This window comes from Labrus bergylta, chromosome 3, assembly GCF_963930695.1.
Source record: "Labrus bergylta chromosome 3, fLabBer1.1, whole genome shotgun sequence".
Taxonomy (NCBI): domain Eukaryota; kingdom Metazoa; phylum Chordata; class Actinopteri; order Labriformes; family Labridae; genus Labrus; species Labrus bergylta.
Window position 1 is genome coordinate 24,770,452 of NC_089197.1, and position 21,975 is coordinate 24,792,426.

General features: G+C 41.2%; 1 protein-coding gene across 7 annotated transcripts in view; it reads right to left on the reverse strand.

Moving 5' to 3' along the window:
• The window catches only part of celf6 (CUGBP Elav-like family member 6), a 138,768-nt gene that overhangs the window by 53,143 nt on the left and 63,650 nt on the right, over positions 1 to 21,975 (reverse strand). The window lies entirely within an intron of this gene.

Here is a 21,975-nt window from a genome sequence, read left to right on the forward strand (position 1 = left end):
GAGAGCCTCTCAAGATGGCCCTTGCTCTTCCTGTCCCCCTCCTGGCTCCAGACTCCAAGTCACCAGCTACATCCTGTTCATCCCTGACCCCTTAGCAATCCCTCTCTCTCTGCCTCCATCCCTTCCTCAGGTCTCACAGTCCCCTCTGCAACTCACAACCAATATGCCACTCGTACGACTGGCCAACACCCCCCCCCCCCCTTCCGCCCCAGCCTTCCCTCCTCCTCCTCCTCCTCCTCCTCCTGGAGGCTATTGAACAGTATAACTGTGAAATAGGCTTGTGAAAGGTTAATAGCAGGGAATCAATAAATAACCTTTGAAGAGCCATTATAGTGAGGTGAAAGCAAAACGTCACCAATCTAAAAAAAAAAAAAACACTTTTGAAATCTGCCTTCAATGAATAAACCCACCTTGGTTCCTTCTTCCTCCCCTGTCAATGGTTTCATATATTTTTACTCCCTGTACTTAAAGTACGAAAACAGAAAAATACTGTTGGCTACTCCATCTTGTTCCATCTCCAATACATGAATAATATGCTCTCATTCCCTCATGAAAATATGGCTGTTTGGAGCCACCCTCAAAGACCTTTGCTACGCATTTATGTCATATTTAGAATTGTGTTTAATATTCATCACAACATTTTTTTAATCTGCATCCTCCTAACTAGGCCATGTGGACTGGTCCAGAATGTGGTCTCTGCCCCCCCCTCAGATCAGTCAGCGTGGTCTGCACAGTGGGTGTCAAGCCCTCATGCAGCGCAGTCCTTGACAGCAGTTGACCAAGGCCTAAATATAGACCAACGACTGCCAGACATGTATAGACAAGCGTATACATGGTGAAACCCATGGGATGTATCGTACATGCCGAGCAATATGCTGTGACATGGGAACAAAGCTCTGAGAGACGACAGATACATCACAAAGACAAGCGGTTGGAGCTGTAGACAGAGAGAGACAAGGATGCAGCTGCAGTCACACCCATACAGATTGACCTGCATGGACACATATCTCCACATCAATTAAATCAAATGTAAGTTCTTACGCTATAGAATGTGTATAATCTAACCAACGGATGAGAAGAATAGCCTGACTCGTTGTTTTCCTTATCAACAACATTGATACGATCACTAAGAAAGATACTCAAAATACTTGGAAAGAGACAATTGCTTTGTCAAGGACTGAATAGAGTACACATGGAGTCACATCTTCAATCTAATATTAATTCATTTCTTATTAAAGGCAGAATATGCGATTTTTCACACTTAAATATCCTCTGAAAATGACTCTGTGAGTCATGACTGTCTACAATGAGTGTGACACCTGAGTCCAGCTGTATGTGATGCTTTCAGAGCATTCTGAGCCGTAGCTACACTTTGTTTACATCGCCGGGACGGCCGGCCGGCTCATCGCCTTGCATATATAAGTTGTTTAATTGAGGGACTAGAGAAAAGAAGTATAACATACTTTATTCACTGCTTATTTGAATGCCACTTAAGCATTTCTAGATCGCGGTCATTTCATGTAAATTTACATGCAGTGTGAAGATATGAGCATAATAAAGATCGCTAGCATTAGCATGCTAACACAACAATGCAGCGCGAGTTGTTTTGGTTTCATGCTGGTGCTCAAGGGCGACTCAAATAATAATCAAATAATCGCATATTCTACCTTTAATATAGAGCCAAATAACAACAAAAGTTATGTCATTACAAAGTACACATTAACCAGGTCGAGACTGTCCAAATTTTTTATATTATTCATAGTGGCCTCACATCAATCGATGAATGAGCAAGCACTTTGCAACAGTGGCAATGAGAAACTTCCTTTTAGTTGGTAGAAACCTCGAGTACAACTGGACTAAATGGTGGATTGAGGGAGTGGAGTGGTAGGAGGGAGAAGCAGAAAGAGTGAGAGGTTTGGAGAAACAACATATTTTAATACTGTCTTAACAGCTGTGGGATTACATCAAAGTAAGACTTAGGTGACTTATATTCATTTCAAGATAAGATATTTTTTATTCTCTATGGATCAAGTGCTAAATTGTTTACAGTTGTTTAGCATTAAACAGCCAGACAAGAGGCAGTTTCACTGTATTAGTTTGTTCTGGCTCACTGCCATCACTCCTGCTCTAAACATGTTTACATGTGAGTCTGAGACAAAGTTCAGGTAGGGTGAGACATTGATGTATGAGAGTATTTGTGAGGGAGATAATTAAGGTCAGTGTGAGCATTGTAAGCAACAAGTCAAGGTGTGATCTTAGCACATATTTGAGTGTGTAATAAGTGTGTATAAGTGTGTGTGCGACATGAAAGAGTTTTAGGGTAGCCTGAAGTCCCTCAGTCCCTGCCCAGTGATCAGTCAGCTTCCAGGTCTTAAACAGCAGCGATTGGTTGGAAGGCTTCATTAGTATCCCCTGTGCCACAGAAGCAACAAGAGTCATTTGGGGTTGCTAGGCAACCGAGTGGTGATGGCCAGCAGGCAGGCAAGTCTGGATGTTGTTCTGCAGGCTGTTAGCCGACCAATTGGCACTTTTCTTTTTCCTTTTTTTGCCTTTTACTTGGTCCAAAGGAGGTCATAGTGAGAGGGGAGGAGAAAAAAATCTTGACTCCCACCTTCCAGCATGTCCCACTTTCATGCCCCTTTTTAGTGACTGTGACAATGACTTTTTCAGAGCGAGTCTGCTGCAAATTTAGCTCCAGCTTCTTGTTAAATTATAGAGTTCAACTTGATGCCAAACTACGGCGTTATGAATGGAGCTAAAATGCAAAGGGCAGTGGTTAAGATGTCTACTTGTATGAGGCCCTGTATAGTGTCCTTTACACACATTTTCTTCTGTATACAGAGAAAAGTTCTCTAGTATAAAAATCTTCCACTTTAATTTATTTTAACTCTCTCTCTCTCTCTTTATTTCTAACACACACACACACACACACACACACACACACACACACACACACACACACACACACACACACACACACACACACACACACACAGGCACAAAAAGTCTAGGGGCTCAATAACAGCAGGTGGCTTAGGTGACATTTTAATCCCTTATTACTGAGTGCAGGATTAGCCAACAGATCAAGGCAGAGTTAATTATATGAATTCATCAGAGGCTGGGCAAAGAGGCAGCCTGTGTTCCCTAGGGCCAGGACCTATCCCCACCTCTGCCACCACCACCCACCCTTTGAGCTCACACGGAAACACACACACTAAGGAAGAGGACAAGTGACAAGCCGTCTGTCTGAGGAGCTAGCTTGAACCTTAATAGCGTCGAAGCGGGAGAAAGCTAAGATAACATATACAGTGGGGCCTCGTGAGATGCTGTAAGACAAATGACATCCACTACCTTCCCGTTGGGCTCCTGCAAAATGAACTACATAGACATTGGAGAGGAAGACTACAGGCTTTTTCATCCCACAGACGTGCGGCTGCCGAGGCTGAAAGGAGTTCAACACCCCCCGTCTTGCTTTATCTTTGTCTCTCTCTGCCCCTTTGGCCTCCAAAACCAATATGCTTCCCACCACAGCCCCTTAATGGGTTGATCAATGCTGACAAATAGGCAGCTCATGCTGTCTTGCCTGGGAACTCACAGCTTTGTGCCTATGCACTTAGAGAGGCCCATCTCTCTCTCTCTCCTCACCTCACCTTTTTTTCTGTCTCTCTCCTTCTTTCACTCACTTTTCCCTCCACATATATCTACCTCCTTCATGCTCTATTTCCTCTATGTCTATACATTCGTTTTTTTCTTAGTTCTAATCTCCAGGGTAGAATCTATATCTTTCATTCTGTTATGATGAATAAAAGTCAGCTGAAGCCGCACAGGGCTTGAAAACTGACAGCGTGGAAGAGAGAACCTTGCTTACATTTTTCTGGGGAAAGGCCTGTGTGTAAGTTTGAGAGCGTTTGCAATTCAGTGTTTCTGTGTGTGCACTTTTTTCAGCTGCTCTGTCTTTGTCTATGTCTGTCTCATTGATAACAGTGCAGGGAGATAGAAAGACAAGGACACTGCTGGTCTTTGACCTTGTTAGACCATGCATTGTGAATACCACCGCTCACAATGCTAGCAATGAAAAAAACTGATTTTTCTAGATGCTTTAAGAACAAAAAAATATATATTTCACGAGCATGACAAAAAAGTGAACAGTTATGTCTCTTATAAGTGTGTAATTTTGACAATATGAATCGAACTTGTGAGAAGATCCTAATTTAAAATGTTTTTAATCCACGTCATGTTGCCTCCTATTGTTCTGCTAAACAGTATTTCCTAATGTTAGTGACATGCTAACTACCTATGACATGTACATATTCTGAAGTGGGCATTACACATTTTTAACTACCAGAGACACAAAGAAAAATCAGATGTGTTCTGAGTATATCATTTTAAAATAATAAACTTTGTACCTGACCCATAAAAAGTCCTTAAAGTGTCAGCAATCCTCCTGCAAACATTTTTAGAGGACAATTTCATAAGATGGCTCACAAGGCTGTACACAAAATATGCGTTTCCTTATCCGGGCCTATTTAACACACATTTAAAACCATCCACACAACTGTTGTTTCACTTAGTGTGTGCAGAATGCAGGCATATCCAGGGGCACCAAAAAATGCATGTTGGCGATAGTGAGTGTCTGGTGGCAGTGTGTTATTTTGAATGATACACTTTTCCTTTATTTGCAAGATTAATAAAGTCAAACTCATTAAGTTCTGGCTGCAACATGCAACAACAAAGCCACTACTGCCAACTCTGTGATTGAGCATTACTCTTTTTGAGCCCTGCATGCAAAAGACTCACAATTCCCCAAAATAATCCTATTTACTTGTCTCTCTCCCGAGAGAACTGTTGGAATTAGTTTTTCCTCTTCCAAAACAATTAACTTGTTTTGTGACTCATCTCACATACAACTGGAACAGTTACACCCATGTTTATGCTCTAAATCATGATGTTTATTCATCAAAACTACAGATTGAGTTTATGTAATTTAAAATGCATTGAAGATAATACAGTGTTCATTTTGAAAAACCTTTTAGTAAGGAGGGACTACATGCATTACATTCCCAATGTTACCCAGAGATTGGTGTAACTGGAATGAATGCTATGCAAACTTGATGGACACGTTGTATTACAGAAAGAACCTTTTGATCGTGAAATGTAAACAAATAATAGTGTAGAAAATATAATAATGAAAAATGTTGATTTATTTTAGTTATCTAATTTCATTCCAAAAATCAGATCCAAAGTCAAATTATTTTTACATCATTATATATACCATTCTACTGGTAAGTGGTCCTTGCTTGATGCCTCTCGTTATCATTCTGTGGTTTCTCAATCGATGAATTTGTTGGAGTTGTGGATGCTATTCACACCCTTTTTAAGCTCAATTAAAGACGTTAAAGCCGACTGACTGAAGGGCCAAAAATGGAAGCTGGTTGAGACAAAGACACAGGCAATCCAAAATGGTATATGAGGATGCTAAGAACCCGACCTCTGACCGTTGTCAAGCCACAATAAGTGTCCTGACCTCTGTCACTATTATCAGTGCCTTTGGAGGTTTAGGTAATTAAGAGTATTCTCCTCTTGCATTGAATGGTATTGGCATTTCTGTCAATAGTCACTTTAAAGGGCCTTGGTAGGCTTGTAATTAGTTTAACTGTTTTTGTTTACTTTAGATATGGATTTTTTTGTCCTCAAGGTAAAGATGGAAAGAAAATTGTCACCACAAACCAAGAACAAAATTCCTTGAGAAAGCCACTCTGAAAGAGTAGTTAGCTCCCAGATCCTGCACAACCTGTACTGAAGCAGCCCAAATAAGTGCTTCCATCAACCATTGCTCACATGTCAGGACATCCTGCCCCTCATGTAGAAGAGAAACAGGGCCAGCACAGCGGGAAAGAGTCTTCCTCTCAAATTGGAGTGTGAGTTCACAGCAGCCTCCCTGCGAGCCGGGCTAGTCAGGGGCGTTTGGGGCCTGCCGTGTGTGTTGGAGGAGACGGGTTAGATAGAGCTGAAATGATCACACACTGCCTGTCTCCGTTCGAAAACACTTCAAGGAGGGTTGTGTCTGTCTCGCTGTGAGGAAGAGGGAGACGGGGCGCTGACAGCTCGGCTGAGGGTGGCTGGCAGTGAAATATGGCCTATATTTAGCCCTAGGCCCGTGCTCCTATTTAAAGACAAGGTACGGGGGGGGGGGGGGGGGATGGGGGGGATTTGGGAAGGGGAGGGGAGCAGAAATGACAAAAAAAAATGTAGCCTTTATCCTGCAAACAAATATTTCCCTGATGATGATGTGGCATGTCATTGAGGAAAATGTTCATCTGTTTTGTCTCAGTAATCTCTGTCCTTTTCCGCATAATTACCTTGGCAATTAAATCCCCCCGGAGCAGGATTTTGGATTTTTAGTTTGTCTCTATGAAGCTGGTATTGGCTCCTTGGTCCTCTGGGAAGCCAAGCTGAACATTAGAACCAATGCCCTCGAACTCAATCCTGCTTGGCCCACTACAACCTGTCTTCTTGAGGATTCAGCCTAGATAGCCCAGCCTAGATACATAAAATCCCTCTTTTCCCCCTTTCTTTTAAAAAAAAAAATATTTTTCTCTTTGGTTGCCCAGCAGGCTAACTCTTGAGGGAGGACAGAGTCAGACAGAGACAGAAAGTGGATGAGAAATCGAGCCATCATGCTATCCCCTGCTCCATAAAGCCCCTGTTCTTCCTCTGACTGCCGATGGATGGCTGTGTAGATCACTGCAACCAATGGCTGATGCACTATATTACATTTATTGCCCCCTTTTTCCCTCCCTTTTCCCCTCCCTCCTCTTCCTGTGGATATGAGGGGGGTTGTGAAAAGAAGGACAGGGGGAGTGAGGCTAGAGGTGCATCGGGGGGAAGAGAGGGGTGACGACTCGACACAGTGAGACAAGACTAACAAATTAGTCAAAGTGACAGGGAGTTTTATGAGGTCTGCTCTGGTGAGGCGACTGCTGCTCTCTACCCTCTCTCTCTCTCTTTCCCTCTCTTCCACCTCTCTCTCTTTCTTTCTCAGAGCCATGGGGACACCTCACCAGGGCCATGTGCATGTATGTGTGGTAATTTTGTTTGGGAGTTCAAGTAGAAGAGATGTGAAGTTAGTGGTGGAATAAGGAGGATGAAAGTATATATTAGAAAAATAGAGTGAACACGTGTGTATGTACATGAGATCTGTCCAGAAAACAGAAACACGTAAGGTGATAACGGAATACACCCACCACTGCTGATGCATACATCCAAACACAGAGGGTTAAATGCCCAGACTCAAGCCCAGACACACAGCATAAAAGCCAAAGCACAAATTACAACAACAACCTGTTTCCTCCCCAGAAGCATCTATAACTCCAAAAGATAACAGTAAAACGTATCTGAGTTTGGCCAGGAAACGAACTGAGGTAGCTCACATTGGAGTAAGTGAATAATAGTAAGTGGAGGACAGTTACACACCATGCATCTGTCAGTTTGTTTATATGCTCTGCTCCAATTGTGTACCTGGCGGCATGGTCTGTACTCTAGCTTGTACACACAGCGTATAGTGCGTGCTGATGAGCCAGTCAGCAGTGAGCAATCATAGAGCACAGAGCAAAGGGGAGATTGAAGCTGGACTCGCTCAGCTATGGGCAATGACAACATCCTCACACTTACAGTTACTTTACACATATTTTACGACATGCATGAAAAATTTGCACAAAATCACAGAGAGGCATTCCAGAAACAAGAAGGTATTTAGCAAGCTTTGGTCCGATGGGCTCAGTTATGTGATTTCCCGTATGGTTTTTGATGTCTTCTATACTCTCGGGTTGAGGTTAATAAAGGTTTCATTCAATCATTCATCAATCTGTTCATCAATCTGTTCATCCATTCAGCACACAGGTTCAGAGTCAGAAAAGAGAGAACGTGAGACAATGCTTAAAAAAGAAATTGCAACATTGCAAAATAGTTACTTGTTTTACCAATCTACACTTCCAGATTGGCTTTTGTAGGTGACTTTTCAGTGTGGTGAGGGGTTGGATGAGTTTGTTTTTGAAGCCCTGTAGGATCTCCATAAAACATCCTGTATGATCACAGCAAGAGCAGTCTTTTACATGCCCGTCAGCCGTAATTACATAGATTTTGTTGGGTTAAGATGGTACACATGTTCATGTGTTTACCTGACAGACTAGATAGTCAGCTCTCTCCTTCAAAGCAGATGCTCCACTAAGTTTTCTTAAAATAGCAAAACCAGGTAATATTATACATGTACAGCAAGTAAACAGGTGCAATGATTAATCCAACTAAAGAAAAACCTCATCCTCAAAAGCAGAACAATGTCTCAGATAACACATCTCTATTTGTGCCCCCGACTTTTCACTACAATAAAAACCTATGAGTAAAATAGTATTCCTTTCTTCTTTTTAAATTAATTTTAAAATTATTTTCAATAAACTAAATGTCTGTTAAGTCACTATCTAAAACAGAACCTTGTACCCCAATTGCCATTCATGTTCTTTAAAGAAGTGCTTGCATTTGCAGTATCATAGGCAGCACTCTGGGTCAAATATACCAGTAGAATTTATTTTACATCACCAACAAGAGTGAGGTCCATCAAAGGGGGTCGATGAAGCTAACCCAAATAGACTGGAACTTCAGCTTAGTATGGTGAAAGCTTTATATTGACTTTCAGTTCTCTCGTTGCCTTGTAAGTTCACTGTGTCGCACACACCTCCAATTCACTCGTACCGCCAAAAAGAGAAACTCTGATATTTGGGACCCTTCTTTTAAAGCTCCTGGGAGGAGTTTTTAACTGGTTATGAAGAAGACTGAAATAAATAATAGTAGAACCTTAAAGTGACTTGAAAAAAAAGACCATCAGCATTGAGATTATCTATTTCCATATTGTAATTTTATATACCGTCTCCCTGTCACAGCCTTGTCAGAAAACACTACCTTTTGCATGAACAGGATGAGATTGGCAAAGAGATAAACACTTTATCCAGAAAAATTAACACAAACCAAAAGTTCTTCACAGGAACTTTAACACATTGACAGATGAACATTGAGTCTGTCCAGCTTTGACTCTATTAAGTCATAAAAGCTCTTGGGATACAACAAACACGCACAGAGGCTGCTTTTAATTTCAGGTAACTGATCACACACACATCATGCACTGAATAATACACACCACAAAGGAATAAAAGATTTATTCATTAAAACTCACTCACAGGGCTGGTGATCGTTATAGAAGGGACAAGCTTGAAGATGCTCATCAAATAGGCCCTATCATAGTTAAATGGTATCATAAATACACAGAGCAGCACAGACACTGAGATAAAATAAGTAATCATGGTGTAGAAGACATATTGTTGTATCGTCAATCGAGGAATGTTATCACATACAAAATATTCAGGCATGTGGGTTACAAACATTATATGCTAAGTTGCAAACAAATGCATACTCATCTACAAACACACATGCTTGCAAACTTGTGCTGAGATGTCTTTAGAAGAATACTTGCACACACACACACACACACACACACACACACACACACACACACACACACACACACACACACACACACACACACAAAGCCCTGCAAGTGTGTTTCAAGAAGCCGTTAGCACAGAGGGCTGTTTGTGAAAATGATCACATCAATCGAAGTGATAGATAAAAGACTGGGAGCAATTGATAAAGTGCCACAATTATTTGGAAGACGAATGGCTGAATTTGCTTTTGAAATTGGACTGGATCTCAGTGCAATGGAACAGAACTCATCATCATCAATGAGCCTGCCATTAGATTGCTTTCTGTCACAGGCCAATATCAACCCGGACAATTGGATCCATCTGCCAAATGGGATCAAATAGACCTACTCACACAACCTCACCGGTGATGTATAGTGACCATGTGTAAAACATATTACCCTGCGAATGCACAATAAATCATTGTGTATGTTGTAGTGTGTTCTTCAGCATAACATTTTCCATCAGAGTCCCTGTGTGAGTATGCTCAATAGAAATGATTTGAGATACATTAAAGGAGCATGAGTTTGACATGTAGGAAAATGATCACACTTGCAAGGCAGCGAGGAAAACAAACTCATGATGTTTAAATGCCGCCAATGAACCCATCAATTCATATAATGCATGTTAGGATGATTGTAAAGAAAAGCTATAGTGTGGATAGCTTGAGATACATGAGCTTTTAAAGGCTGGCTTGAACAGCAGGGAGAGGACTCTTTTTCTCACATCATCAAACAACACCGGGATATTTTTCTTGTATTATTGTTATTTAAAAGAATATTTGCAAAGTTGCAACTCATAAAAATTGCACTATCCTTTCCCATAATTTATTTAAGACTATAAATCCTTTGGCTTTTGCAGTTATACGCCTCATAATGATGCATTGGTTAACACGGCCTGAATACTTGAGCCACATAAAAATGGTAATAGATTAAACCAGGGGAGTGTGTAGAACTGCAGTGTGTGTGTGTTTAAGTGTGTGCCTGTGCGAGCTGAGCTATCAGTAAAGAAGTATTACAGCAGCTTACACAGGCCTTAGCAACTAAAACGGAGCATATCAGCATGCATGGTATCTTCTACCACGTGAACACACAAGAAAGCAAAGAGGGACAAACACAGCAGGAGGTTTTAGGGGAACACACTAAGTAATGTTTTGTTCCGGTAAAGAGGTGACAGACCTGACGATTCAGAGGAAGCATGGAAATAGGCTGTTATTAAGTGAGAGGAAGGCTGAATGATTGTTTATGGCAATAGATATGCCCAGAGAAAAACCTCTCCGCATCCGAAATTAGTTATTTACCTTTTCTACCCCTGGTGTCTGGATTATGTCTGGCGTCTACTGCTTCTCGTTCACATGCACCATAAATCACACACATCTGCTCCAAGCTGTAAATCTGTCAGTGACTATGAAACCACAGTTATGTGTTTATTTGCTGTTTTATTTTTATTGTGTTTATTATGCAACCTGACAGACGCATATTATCTCCGCAATTTATATGGACATATATATATATACATATATATATATATATATACAGTGTATAAATATATATATATATATATACAGTGTATAAATATATATAGTGCTTTCAAACCTTTTTTGCCCTTTACTGACCTTACTATGACAATGTACACTGTTCCATAGTGTTGTCTTGTATTCTTTTTTTTTGGTCTGAGGTAGCTAAAGTGAAGGCTGGCTGTCTCTGTGAAAAGTGAAAGACAAACTTAAATGAAATGTCATTGAACTTTTCCAGACACATAACTCTTCCCCAGACGCCTCCTCATGCCTTTTTCAACCAAATTTGCAATAAAATAATCTTATTTCTGCCTGTGTGTGAAGAGCTGTGTATACATTCATTCTGAAATGTCATTCATCATCACATCCAGGCTTGTTTTATTCTCATTGTCTCGATCAAACTCAAGCGCTCACATAAATAGGCAATCAGTCATGCATTAGCACATGCACTCTGAGCCCCACACACTCATACACATGCACATACACACATTGTTGGTGTGCGGTCAGTGTCTGGGGGAGCTCTGCAGGGACCTGTGCTGTCAGAGAGTAGACCACAGTGTCCCTGGTCTCTGCTCCACCTGCTGTGACAGCTAATTAGGCCCAGCCACAAAGGCTGGCCTGTCTGGGTGTTGGAGTGGGAGTTGTGGCATGGCACACCAGGGCATGGCTTGGGATGGCATGGAGATCGCTCGACCAGCTGATCAGGTGCCCTGACTTTTTCTTTCTTTTTTTTTTTTTTTGCGCGGACAAGTTTAACCCCGGAACACCAACGACCACAGCAGTGTTTTCTCATCTTTGTTTGGTTCCCCTTCAGTCATTAATTACACTCGCACACTTCTATTAGTCCTCCATTTAGGCTAATCATCACAAGCAGGACCCTCCGCTGACATCATTAGCTCTCATAACAAGCATCAGCATTTTGGGAGGGGTCCTTCAGAGCCATTTATGAACATTAACCCTTACCTAGCTGTAATGAGCCATTCTTATCTCACAGTGCACCTCAGGGCCTATTGTCCTGCTCCTGTTGTCCTACACTCCCCAGCCTGTTCTTCTCGCACCGCTGTCATTAGAAGATGGCAACAGCTAGCACCAAAGACGCTTCAGGCAGAAGAGGAAGTTTAAATAGCATAGCAGGAAGTTAACACTGCGAGGGGAGCAATGTATTTTTGGGTGGGCTGGGGATCAAAGGCGCTGAGGAAATGGGATGAGACAGGCTGGTCTAAGCCCCTTGGGTGTGTTTGTTCCTTTGATTGTGTGTGCCTCATATTAGATATGAGGAGAGGAAGGAGACACAGGTTGATGATTGTGACAGGGACCCCAGCCGTTTTGCCTGGACCAGCAGGGAACACAGGGAGGGAGGTCGGCCCCCTGAGCAACTGTGAAACCTCCTGGGGTTTGAGCTGCTGTCTGGACTTAAAATTTAAAAAAAACAAACACACACACACACAGATGTAAATACACAGACGTACACACCCTGAACTGAAATTTGCTAGTTGTCCTCAAGCTATAAAAATGCTTACTTCAAAGTTTGGGCTATCGTATTTGATTATCGCACTCCACCATTATGCACAGACACGTAAACACAATCACACTCAGTCCTAACTTTCATGCTGCTTGCACATATATTCAAGTCCCCCTCCATATTTTGTAGAGTTTCACATGGATTGACACCCGATGATAATGTAACTGTTGTTTCCTATGAATGTTATCATGAATGTGTATTTGTGCCTATTTAATGCCATTTAATGCAAAGATACACATTTTTATGTAAAAGTGGATCAAAACTGCAATTCCTTAAACAGCCATGTGGCTCCCTCCAAAATAATGAATCTCTTATGTTAAAATGCCCAGTTATAAAAAAAAAAGATCATATAACAATCTGTGCCAAAAAAAAAGTCTGGTCCCTAGAACTTATACCCCCAAACATAACAACTATATGGGGATGGATTTTTAAATAGCTCATTCATTTATTCATATACATTATTAAAGTTTGCATATTTAAGGGCATGGCATTTTTCCATTTGGTGTAATCTCAGTGTCAGGTAACAGAATGTGCCTTATTGCGTTTACACCCCATCCAAATATGATCTCCTCTGGCTCTAAAAAAATCATGAGGGCCCCTAAAAAGCAGTCAACAAAGTTTCGACGTCACTACAGCTATGTGCAATTCTCAATCACAGTCTATGCACTTAATCAATGCATTTTATACGTTTAAACATTCAATGGCAACGTGGTTCATTGTGGTATAGGTCACAAATATGCTTCTAAGTTCAAACACTGTTTACTTTAATTAAACTTCAAGCAAGCATCTTTAGTGTCCCTCTAACTTACTGAAAATGTGTATATAACTTAGAATATGTGACGTAAGTCGGTTAAATAAGTCAGGGACAGCAGTGCTCTGTGGCCTCTTTGGATGTTGTGGTTTAAGCTATTGTTATAGTAAATGTTTATCAAATAGTAACGTATTATATCATATCATATAGTATCGTAAGTTGCAACTTCTAGATTGTTAAGCTCAATAAAACTAAAGACAGCAATATCTAAAATATTCTGTGCCCGTCTTGTGGTCGAGTCGTTTGCCATGTGGAGACAAACAGGCACAGATTCAACTCTATATTGGGGCACAGGGAACTTTGAAGTGTAAGTGTTTCAAAAGCATATTTTCCTTTAAGTGGACCATTGAAATCATTTTTATTACAGCCATTGTGTCTTGTCAGCTGTAAATTATAGCTGAGACAAAGAACTTATAGCAGCAATTGTCAGTTTTATGGACAAAAGACAACATTCAATAATTTAACATGTGAGACCCACAAAGGATGCTAAAGGTAAGCAGAATCTGTAGAAAAGTACAACAAAGTTAAAAAAAACAAAAAAAACCTTCATTAGACTCGTGTACACGCTTCAAGTTGACTCTGAAGGCACAATCCTCTCCAATTACTGCATCCCAAAACTTGTGCTCAGGGCAGCGGGTAGCCCTCTCTGTTCTTTACTTATTAATCGCTGCCAGGCTGGCTGTATGGTGCCCTGATTGACTGCTCATGGTGAAAAATTCATGCGCTCTCATTGTCTTTCTCTGTCTCACACACATTCCTTGTAACCGTTGCTGACCAGTAACTGAATATTTCTGTCCTCTTAGCTGTAATTTAGCAGGATATGCATGCACTACTGCTCTCTGCAGGCTACCGGTGCTGAACCGTGTGAAACAAGGCTTTAAAGTTGTCTCTGAATAATGTAGCCGTGTTGGCGAATGCTATGTGACACATAAGCTGCTGTGCAACTTTGAAGTGCAAGACATTTGAAAGCTGTCGGTGTTGGCTAAAGTGTAACTTTTTCTTCTCAAAAGAGTAAAAACAAAAACTGTAGAGCAATGCGTTGCTCTGTGTTCAACACTGAACTATGTTAGTGTACCTTTGTTTGTTTGTTTGCTGTTTGACTCATTTGTTGGCTCATTTTACTCATTTGCAAACCCACAACAAACAAGCCTATGCACATATTCAATCATGCATGCGTGTAATTTGTCTCAAGAGAGGTTTGGGATGAAAAGGGTTAACACACTATTTTCTAGCTCTTATCGGTGCTTGTAAAAGGATAAGGAGAGGAAAAATGAGAGATAGAGAGAGGGTGGGGAGAGAGAAAATGCCATTTGGGGGGAGAGCCAAGTGGGTCTGCTAAACGAGTGGATTCTTATGCAAATACATGCTAATTAATGCGCACAAGGCAGTGGCAGCGCCCGAGGCTGCTTTGATTGGCAGTTGCAGGTCTGTGTGTGCTGAGAAGGGACGCTTGGCTCCGGGTGCTTCTGTAAAAGTTGGGCACGGCTGCCTCTCCATGTTCTACATGCTCTGGATCCACCAGCTGCACACGTCTGTAGCCTTGCCTCTCCACCGGACTAGTCCCAGCAAACCGGCAAGGCTCACGTCCAAAAAACTCTCCACACACCAAGAGCTCCGCTCAGCCAGCTTCAATTCCTCCATGTCTGGAAGCAGCCAGGGCATCATTATAAAATCAATGCCCCAGCTTCATCTCGCCTGGCTGTTTGTGTGTGTGTGTGTGTGTGTGTGTGTGTGTGTGTGTGTGTGTGTGTGTGTGTGTGTGTGTGTGTGTGTGTGTGTGTGTGTGTGTGTGTGTGTGTGTGTGTGTGTGTGTGTGAACTGGAGGGGCACCATTCTGGGCTTGTTTGTGTTGATTCTAGGGGGTGTTTGTGAGTGGCAGAACAGCAGAGGAGCCGATGCAATGCTCTCAACACTCACTAATGGGCTGACAGAGAGGCTTGAGGTCAGGGCCTCCCATTACTTCAGGAGGCAAACTGGCTAAATGAATAGGAACCTGCACCCAGCTAGCACCCAGAGGAAATGTAAATGCCATTTGTTTCTGTGGCAAGGTGTTGTCATGCAGAGCAGTTGTACATCTTGATAATGTAAACATAAATTCCTGAATACAGTGATGCCAGAATAATTGGGTTGCAGTTATTTATCATTTTTTGGCAGTTTTTATTATTTGCAAGGCTGGAGGAAGAAAAAAAATTAGGCGGGCAAGGAAGAAGCCATTGCTCCATCTATTACTCATTGCACAGGCCCCCAGGCCAATAAGAAAACACTTGGAAATCACTAACTGAAAGAAGAGTATGTTCCCCTAAAAAGAATAGTTCATTTTATGCGCCTTCATAAATATACTCTGGTTTCTTGGAATGAATCAACTGAGGCATTTTCCCCACTATTTGTCTAAAATATTATACTGTATTGCAGTTCTCAGGCATATGTGTTATAAACATCTCATTCTAATGTGCAAACCTGCTTTCCATCACACAAACAGCACATGTTTGTGTACCCTCATGACAAGAGCTGCTCCCCCTCCACCCACCCCCCCAGCTTTTCACACGTGCCAAAGCAGAATGGGTATTTTTAAAGTCTGCAATTATACACTCGGCAGAGTGTAGGCAGCAAAATTACTTGGTTGGCACCCCCAGTACACCAATCCCACACTACCCTGCACGCTCTATCTCAATGGGAAATAAAGCAGAACCATTTAGGCAGATCTGGAACAAACACATCCAAACCTTTTGTTTGTCACACCTGGGAACTGCAAATGGATTCACATCATACAGTAGATTGAAAATGTATGCTTATTTACACCTGCATCCCTCTCTTTCCAAATACTACAGCCATTTTCGCCAACCGTGAAGTGGCCCTATATGTGACCGCGTGGCCCTCATTCATCTGTCTCCCCTTTTCTTTAGCTTCTGATGACACTAGAGACACGTTGCGATGCTCCCTCATAACCCATCACACGCCACCCAGCGCTGGCACTTTTTGAAACGGCACACACACCGTATGCATATTTCATCCCTCCCCTCTGTCACTGAAGAAGCAATGAATAATACATCTTTTATTGTATTATTGCAAGAGATTTGTAACACTTGAAACAGAATGCAATATGCAGTTTATCTCCGTGCATGGCGAACACAAGGTGCTTCCGTAGCGTCTGTCTGTGTCACCCGGCGAGAGGGGAAGAAAAGAGGAGAACAGAGGAAACAAGCGCATGCGACTCCTGACAGTCCATCAGCCTCCTGCGGCAATTATTCTCCCGGGCTGAGGGGTCGGGTGCTGAGGCTGGTAACGGCCTTCGTGTATATCTACACACCTAAACAAAGGATGTGTCATTTTATACATGTCTATGTATGTTGTCTGTTTGGCTGATAGAACCCAGTGTATGTTTGCAGCAGCTCATGTTGGCATACATTTGGTGTTGATGTTGCAAAAAAAAAAAAGTTCTGTTGTGACAATCCGATGGTTATATGAGCAATATCCCCTGACATCTCTGGTCTTTTTGCTCATACACAACAAAACATCATACAATGTTGGAACACAAAAGTTCCTCCAACTACCCAATTAAATATTAAAGATATCATCAATGAAAGTTTGCTCTTCATACTTTCTTCTTAACGTTTTGTTCAATTTACTAACCATTCACGCCTTGAAAATTATTAAATCCAGATCCTGCAGACCTGTGCAGAAAACCTGGCATTATTCAAAATCCCCCTTTAATCATGAAGCGCCTTTGTTTTGCTGCCATAACTCTGGCCCATTTTGAAATTTAATTTCCTGAAGTAGAGGGTCGAGAGCTGATGCCATTTTAAATGGAATAATTGAAGTTTTTTTTTTTCCCCCTCTGCATGTAGAGCAGGGGTGTTTGTCTGTCACAGGCCTGCCCTTTCTGTCCTCTCAGAGATGAACGAGTGAAAGCATGCTGGAAGCCTGGAGAAAGCCCTCTAGTTTCTATTGTTTTATTGAAGAGTGGGCGTGAGGTGAGCTGCAAGAGGAAATACGTCTCGCTGTTGCTGTACACCACTTGAGAGCTCATTCACTGCCGGGGGCTATTGACCACACCGTGTCAGGTTCTGTGCGAGAAACACGTCCCTACACTGCACTTAAATTGCATTTGGACCTTGGCTGGGGTGAGCAAATGCCTGGCCAGAAATCAATGGGAGGATACAAGCCTCAGTGGACACAGAAAGGCGCTAGCTTTCATTCCAGCTATTGATAAATGCCAGGTACATTTCATCAGATGACTGTAGCTCACAGAGTTTTTGTTGACTGTACTCATGCAGAATTTAAGACAGGATGAGACTAAACCTACATGAAACATTTGACGTTTATCATCAACAGTTGGGATGTGACTCCAGTGAATTTCTTTGGATAGTCAGGAGCGGATAAGTCTACAAAAAATCTTAAAGTAGATGGATAAATAAACATTGCATTCCTGCTTTGCTTCGCTGATCTGTGACTAACTGGATGGCCATTACGTTTTAAAATTCCAGTGTGTGAAACAGACTGGAACACGTTGAGCTTCGGCTCAGCATAATAGATTTACATTTCCTCATCAAATTCCTTATTCAACCCCCCCCCCCCCTCCTTATTTTTCAAGGAATTAATATAGATCAGTGTAAAAGGGAGCCGAATACTGTATGTGAGTGACAGCATGCAGGTAGCAGGCTCAAAGAGCAGCTTTTCTCCTTCACCAGCAGCAGCAGCATCTGTTGCTCCCCTGCTCCGACTGTATTTTCAGATAGCTGCCATTATTTATGCCTGATGAGATTCTATCCAATTTGCCAATCCACAGTGTTTACAGAGACATGGGCGACACGAATGCTTAACAAGGAAGTATCACAGGGAGGCGTGTCAGACATGTAGTTTCTGTTCTCTGGCTTGCCTACAGTCAAACATGTTCTAAAACACGTGTGAACCTACAAAGACACACGTATATGGCGCACATGATAAGTAAATTAACCTTTTAGATCTCATATTGTGACTCTGCTTAAAAGATACAGTTTGAATGTAAACTGCTTTGTCACTGTTAGCATAGAGAGGAGATGTCTTGGTGAAGAGGCAATGTGTCTACTGTGATAAGGTTTACTCAAAGGTCTTTGGATAAAATTCTCTTCTCACCATGTAACAGAGCCACTAGATCCTCACATTATGTACACCTCTGCCTAAATACTGTGCCTAAACCTCAGATGAACGCTCAGAAAGTTTGATGTGCCAGCTTTCAGCTTTAGGCTAGGTGGGCGAGTGCTATTTTCCAAGTAAAATAATGTACTGTGGATATTCTGCATGTGAATTTCTTGTGGATTTTTGGAACTCCTGCCATTCCTGTGACTTCAGGAACTTCAAAGAAAGGGGATTTATTTATATCTGTATTTGTATGAAGGTTTGCATGAAAGACAAGAACCAAAAAATGGCACACACAAAAATGCTGCCAAGAAAGTGACAACAAAACAAAAGGATGAAAAAAGACAAAGACAGAGAATAAGAAAGTGGCGAGAGTAAAATGAGGCAACAGAGGGAAAGAAAAATAAATTAAAAAACAAAGCAAATTGAAAGAAAAAAAAAGGGGGGAGAAGAAAGGCTACACGGAGCAGACAGAGAGAAACTTAAAGGGGAATTGTCTTTGGCAACAAAAACATCTCTCTATGATTGCTGTTCTCTTTGCAAATGACATATAATGTCAGTTTTAGTCTGCTCCAAGCAGCAGATGGATGTTTTTTTTCATATAAGGACAATTCAGATGCCAGGAGAGGAAAATATATACTAAATTGCAAACTGTAAAGAAGTGATTTGACTTTTCAAATGCTCTAAACTGTCATATGTCAACCCTTCTGACTGCTCAGAGATTAAAACAAAACAAATATTTGGTTATTCGAGTCGTATGCATACTGGGACAGTGTCATCCGTCAGTATTGCCTGAAGAGATGTCAACAAAATCATTCTCAACAATCAAACCCTCACTGCTGCCTCAACTTTTTGCTTGCTACATACAGTTGCCCCTTGTATCACAGCGTTTAACGTTTTCGGTAAGCAGCTGCATCTGTCTGTGATTAGCACTGGCCCACCTTCACTAAAAGAAAATGATGATTGCTGATGATCCTTGGTGTTCACATTATCTAATTGATTCCTCCACAAGTACACACAACCAAGATGAAAGGAAAAAGCAACAGGCTTTCTGTACTCTGCTTTTCTATGAACATCAAACAGTTGTATGAAGTTGTGACACAATTCTTTGTTTTTTGCCTTCTCGTTCTGTATGCCTGTCACTGTCCACAGTCTCCTATGCCCGTCACGGCAATAGGAACAAATCACACAAACCCACACTACACATCCTTCCCCTTTATGCCAGAGGATAACCCTGTGATGTTATACCCTTGCAGGGTGCAGCATCTATAAGCTCCTTTTTTGTCTATTGAAGAAAAGCGTTCCACTCTGGTAGATTACGGTCAGGGGCGATTAGGATCTTGCCTCACTGAAGCAGGGAAAAGGGAAAAAAGGGACGTGCTCTGTGTAACCTAAAAAAAGACCAAGCAGATAAAACAGATGAAATCCTTCCTTCACTCCTGAGCCTCCTGGCTGATCAGTGGGCGTGGCGATCCAGATGTATGAGCAGCATCATTGGCTTCTCTCTTTCTCTCTCTCATTTTTTTATAAATGTCTCCATCTTTCTCCTTGTCTTTTTTTTTGTTACTCTGTCCCAGCTGAATCTCCTTGTCTCGTTTCTCACCTTCCTGATTTCAAAAAGAAAAATATCCCTCGCGTGTCTGTCCTTCACTCTGATCATTCTGCTGTCAGAATATTATCAGTGCACTGGGGCATCAAATGATACATTTTATGATGCTGGATGCTTGGATTTTTGTAGATCTAATATAATCTCAGTCTGCTCCGGCACTTGTTGAAAATAAGTCAGGAAATGGTCACCGGTATGCCTAACATTCTGACTATAAGTTTGAAGGATCAAACATGTACAGTATATTAGATATAGTATTAGATATGACTGTTATTTTGGTGGTGATTTTTTGATATTAAGATCATGAATTAAAAACTAAAAAGCCCTGACAACCTTACATACATACAGTAAGTAAAAGCCAAATTACAGTTACTTCTCAGTCTTACAAAATGATAACATCATTTTAAACCTGGATATTGAACTAAAACCTATACAGTATTTAGTTTCTATCTTCTCATTCATTCTTTGCTCATACTTGTATCCTTTAGAAATGTGTACAGAGAGTATTTTTTTAAGATTGGAATAAATTACATGGTATAAAACAGATAGATCACACTAGATTTTGATAACACATTTTTCTGCATCTTAAATGGTTCGAATAAACAGCAAACTTATAATAATAAAGTGAATACATTCGATGAGTTTGAGATTCTGCACGTACAGTATGTCAGTTGTCGGCGAGGTGTGCAAACACTGAAGGAGATAAACTCTAATTAAGGAGCAACTGCAAGTATTTTAAGTCAAGGCAGAAAGTGTGGTAAATAGTATAGCCCTCCGTGTATAGGAAAATGTCTTCGCTGATTTCATTGAAACTGTTGAGATCTCGCTGCAGCTGCACTGATTTAAGCTATCTGATGACTGAATGTCAATTATTAAAGTCGTGAGCCTCATCAAGTGATAGAATCAGCAGCTTTGCTGTCACAGCAAATTCACGCACAAACATCATCCGAGAACGAGTGCTTTAACAACCTCATCAACTCAGTGGAGATGCTGAAATTTTACAAATCAAGAGGCAGATCATTTATGAGCCCTCCTAAAAGCCCATCATGGCTATTTTGAAATGCATTGAGTTCTTCAAATCCCAGGATACTTATTATAAATTCTAGTTAATGATGAAATATGTCACTCAAAAAACGTACTTTGACCATGGATACTGTCAATCTTTCAGCATTTTGATCAGAAATGGACATTTTGGTGTCTCGCTTTCTATTAGGCACTATACTGTATATACGTATCTATATATATATATATATATATATATATATACCCTATAAACCAAGATGGCTAATGTCATTAAAGAAATCATTCTGTTCTACTGCTATGTGACTGAATGAACTTCATAATTTGCCATAGCAGAGTTCATCCACTTTGAATCTTGCAGGAGCAATGTCTGGCACCATTATTTTCATCCATTCCTTTCTCTTATGAAAGATGAAACAATCCTCTAGTAATATTTTTAATAGTTGTGTGTCCCTTCAGGGGTATATGCTGTATACCAAGAGAGTATCACAGACCTTGCTTTGGTCACCAGTTGTAACCCTGCTTTTTCTACCCCAGGTGAACATAACATCCTCCTCTCTACCTCTCTTCAGTTTTCAGTAAAAATCACTACTCAAAAAATGAACCTAATTTGTACAGGTAAAACATCCATGGGCTTGAGTAAATCTGAAGGACATTTATTTAACAACCCAACAAAAACTTTAAGGCTGTGTATAGGACCAGCCACAGAACAAGTGATTGTACATGTGGACAAATCAGCCATTGAGCACTTGTCCTGTATCACACAAGGAAAATCCAGATGTTAAAAAGTTAAAATCTAAAAAAGTACCACTTTTTGAAAGCTTTGGAGTGGCACGTTTTTCAAGAGAGGGATGGCAA